We start from the raw sequence: 5,000 nt of genomic DNA on the forward strand, positions 1-5,000 counted from the left end.
AACTGGAGAAACTGAAGACAAGGAAGAGACAGGGGAGGGAGGCTATCTTGGGAAGAGGTAGAGCTGAGTGTGGAGACCAGATGAAGCGAAAGAGGAAGTTCATTTCAATTGCAAGGTCCAGAGACAGAGAAAGAACGGCAGGCAACAGTGGAGTGTTTGAATCTGGCTATGCGTAAACATAGTGGATCCGAAGCCGATCGTAGATAGCGAGATGGAGTGTAGAGGTGAAGGCAGCCACAGAGATAGGAAGGGGCAGATTTGTGAATACATTTATAACATAGAGTGTTGATCTTGTACTTTATTCTGTGTAAGACAGGGAGCCAGTGGAGATGTTGCAAAAGAGGATTGATGTGCTCGGATCTTTTCTTTCTGAGGACGAGTCGGGCAGCAAAGTTTTGTATGCGCTGAAGGGAATGAATGGACGAAGCAGGCAAACCAGACAATAGAGTTACAGTAGTCAAGGCGAGAGAGAATGAGAGAAACGACAAGTCTAGATGTTGCATCGGTGGACATATATTTCCGAATGGAACTGATGCGCCGCAATCGGCAGTGGCAGGATTGACATGTCTGCCTGATAATTTTTTGCATGGACAGTGTATTGTCAAGGACAACACCGAGGGTTCTGACTGAACTGGAAAGAGGGATGGATGTACTGCCATGTTTGATTGCGTCAGTTGTGATGGAAGATAGTTTTTGTTTAGTTCCTAAGATCATTGCTTCAGTTTTGTCCGCGTTCAAGTGTAACTTATTTAGTGTCATCCAGTTTTGACTGTCCAGGAAGCACTCGGATGTATCTTACAAGAGCGACGACATTTTTGTGTTTTTTTTATTTTTTTTTAACTCCGAATTACTACTACTACTACTAATGATAATGATGATAAAAACTGAAGGTCTCTTTAGATTTTTACGGATATCGGGGCAGTGAATTCATATTCGCTGTGTCTAGGGCTGGGCATTAGAAGGCGGTGCCCAGTCATCTCCTTCCGCCCTCTAAACTTTCCCCGACAGAAATCAGATACCTGGATGGAGTGAGGAAATTCGGAGTACTGCGCTTTTCCCAAAGGACAAAACACCATGCCGAAATTGGGGCCTCGAACCCTGATCACTGGTGAACACTAGATTAGCTGTCAAATGCCTAACAGATACTGCTGCGGTGATACACAAAGGGACAAGTATCTTCAAAATGGCCTGGTGAAAGTTCTCGACTTGGAAACGAGTGTCCACCGGTTACAGTCTCGCACCGGAACCCCCCCACACCCCACACCCCCTCCACATTGAGTTGTGTTCTGGGTGCTAGTCTTTCAAACGAGACAATAAACCAAGGTCCTATGTCCAGCATGCACTTATTGCATGTAAGAGAACCCACGGCAACAAAGGGGTTGACCCTCGCAAAATTACGTAGAAAAAATCTTATTGTAAAATATAAATCCTAGCAGACAATATCTATCTATCTATCTATCTATCTATCTATCTATCTATCTCCAGTGATTACCACAAAGCTAGAAAATAAGATACAAAGATAGACGATGTTAATGAGAGTAACGTTTTAACTCACTCAGTACGGCCAGTCCTCTCTTCTCCTCTACACAGACCCCTCGGATGTCCAGTGGGTGTCTGAATGACCCAACCTTTAGCTTCCGTCGTCAGAATTGTGGTATTCTTTGTCAACATTCACCTCTTCAGTATAAGAGCCTTCCGCTTGCAATATTTGGGTGATGGTAATTGGGGTGAAACGCTGTTAACGTCGTCTCTTTCGCCGTTCGTATGGAAAGAGTTAAACCAGTTATTGCTTTATAATTATGTAGCAAAGTACAAGGGAAATGTTCTGTACTTTAAAATGTGGGAAGATGACGGAATACAATATCTTAGAGATATTGTGCATTTCTCAGAACACAGACTGCTGAATTCAGAAGAATTAGACGTGCTAATGGGACACAAAAGCGCAACTACAATATTCGATATAAATGCACTGAGAATTGCATTGCCACCACCTTGGCTTAACTGGGTTATAAGAAATGAAACCATACCGATAAACTTCAGCCAATATTTTGTGAAGCCGATTTGTTCAACGCCAAACCAAAAGATATTAAGAAAATACTTGAAGAAAGGTCTCCCTCACATGTCAGTCCATATGGTATATGGCGTAGGAAACTTAGTTTCGAAATTCACGAAAAGGTGTGGTTTAACACATGCACAAGGGAGACCAGGTAAAGGGAATTACAATGGAAAGTAAATCATAATATTTGTCCAACAAATATCTTACTTTAAAAAAAAGCAAAAAAACCCAAAAAAAAACGAAGAAAGTCTCAGACACGAACAAATCTGACGTATGTGTGGACTAGGTAGACCTCTTTAACTGTCCTTCTGTGAAGAAATTTTGGTCCAACATAGATACATTATTATCAACTGGATTGTGGATAGCGTTAAAACTTTCTTAAACAGAAGTACTGTTTAATGTGCAAAGGAATGGAATGACTAAAGACAAGAAAAAAACCCACTGCTGATTATGTGATATTGATACGAAAAATGTGCATTATCACAGCGCATAATACTAAATCAGCGTTAGGAATAATTTTTTTTTTTTTATCATCATTTACAATTACGTGAATTAGTTGACTGATTAAACTTTGCAGCACGCATACCTTGCATACGCACACGCACATACGCTTATACACGCACAAGTGCGCACACGAACTCTCTCTGCCTCTGCCTCTGTCTCTGTCACACACACACACACACACACACACACACACACACACACACACAATGAGGGTGGTGTGGTAGACGGAGGGGACGGAGGTGGAGAGAGAGACAGAGAGGTGGGGGGAGAGGTGGGGGGTGAGGTGGGGGGGGGAGGAGCGGGGGTGGGGGGTGGGGGTGGGGGGGGGGGTGGGGCGAGAGATGCGTGAATGGATGTTGTGGGTGAGAATGAAGGGCTATAAAGAAAAGAACTGGGGGGGGCGGGAAACCCCACTGTACCTCACACGAGAGCAATAATAAACCCAGACAGAAATCAACACCTGTTACACATACAGCAAACGCACTAGAGCAGCAATAAACCCAGACAATTGCATCCAGTCATCATTCCTAGAGCGTATGCCACAAGATACCCTTGGGCAATTGTTGCACCAGACAAGAGTTTAAAATGAACGAAAGCTATCAGTTGCGGTGCGTGTGAGTGAAGACTGTGTTTAATAGTTAAGTTCGAAAAAGAAAAAAAAAAAAGAAAAAAGAGAAAAGAAAAAAAAAAGTAGAAAAAAGAGAAGGATGGAAGCCCCACCAAAAATGGGAAAAAAAAGAAAGAAAAAAATGTGGGGGGGGGGAAACACAGAGATGGAGGCCACACAAAAAGTGCAGCATGCAATTATTGCATGTAAATGAACTCCCGGCAACAAAGGGGTTGACCCTCGCAAAATTACGTAGAAAAAAACATATCGTTGTAAAACAAACATCATTGTAAACAATATCTATCTATCTATCTGTGTGTATGTATGTATGTATGTATGTATGTATGCATGTATGTATGTATGTATGTATGTATGTATGTATCTCTCTCTCTCTCTCTCTCTCTCTCTCTCTATATATATATATATATATCTTCTTACAGTAAACAGTATCGATCTATCTGTGTGTGAATGATTGTATGTATATATGTATCTCTCTCTGTCTGCATATATATATATATATATATATATATATATATATATATATTCTTACAGTAAAACAAACATCCTTGTAGACAATATCCATCTATCTATCTATCTGTGTGTATGTATGTATGTTTGTATGTATGTATGTATGTATGTATGTATGTATCTCTCTCTCTCTCTCTCTCTCTCTCTCTATATATATATATATATATATATATATATATATATCGCTGTGTGATCAAGACAAAGAGTGCTGGGCATCTCAGGTACGAAACACTTTGTATAAATTTGGATTCGGCTTTGTTTGGGAAAATCAAGGTGTAGAAAATGCAAGAGGATTCTTGATTGATTTCAAACAAAGACTGATCGATTGCCATAGTCAAAACTGGCACGAACATCTTTACAGCAGCAGCAGGTTTAGCGTTTATCGAAATTTCAAATCATCCATATCACTGGAATCTTACTTTACAGCAGTTAAAAATAAACACATAAGAGATGTGCTTATAAGGTTTAGAATAGGAGCCTCGGATATCCGTACACACAAGATGAGATTTGCTTTCGTCAGTCCAAACGACCTGAAATGTCCACTATGTAACGCTGGTATTGAAGACGAGATACACACTTTATTTTACTGTAAATCTCTTAACGATCTGCGACATAAATATATTCCATGTTGGTACACGAAACATCCCTCTGACAAAAGTTTAGAATTTATAATGCATGACACAAAAATCCTTCATGATCTAGGTCGCTTTATTTATCACTCTAATAAACGTCGTGCTGCTTTATTATGATAACGGGCACAACCTGAGTTCTGTTATGTTATACATTTAAAACAACGAACGTACATGTTTAAGCGGACTTGCTCACGATGGAAGGCATTTACCTTTTTGAATTTTCGATTCATGTGTTTGCATGCCCGGTTTTACAAAATCGAGTCTGCGCGCGCGCAAGTGTGTGTGTGTGTGGGTGGGGGGGGGGGGAGGTGTGGGATGGGGTGTGTGTGTGTGCTCAACATTGTAATGGGTCAGAAGGCCTTCTACAATAAAACATTTCTGAGTTCTGAGTTCTCTCTCTCTCTCTCTCTCTCTCTCTCTATATATATATATATATATATATATATATACATTCTTACAGTAAAACAAACATCCTTGCACTGTACTGTAGCGACGCACACCCCACGCGGAGAGCAACCGGAAATTCACAAGAGAAATGCAATACAATGCATTACAACATGGAAGAAAAGAAAAGAAAGTGATAATGGAAGACAAACAGAAAGCAAAGAAAGAAAGAAAAGAAGACAGAAGCGAACGACGCCCAGCCAACCAACCAACCAACCAACCAACCAAC

The 5,000-nt window shown here is 40.7% G+C and overlaps 1 protein-coding gene across 1 annotated transcript in view; it reads right to left on the minus strand.

Moving 5' to 3' along the window:
* LOC143302002 (sialin-like) overlaps positions 1-5,000 on the minus strand; it is a 28,861-nt gene that overhangs the window by 5,797 nt on the left and 18,064 nt on the right. The gene's annotated exons all lie outside the window — the stretch shown is intronic.

Source organism: Babylonia areolata, chromosome 28 (genome assembly GCF_041734735.1).
Source record: "Babylonia areolata isolate BAREFJ2019XMU chromosome 28, ASM4173473v1, whole genome shotgun sequence".
In the NCBI taxonomy this organism is placed as follows: domain Eukaryota; kingdom Metazoa; phylum Mollusca; class Gastropoda; order Neogastropoda; family Buccinidae; genus Babylonia; species Babylonia areolata.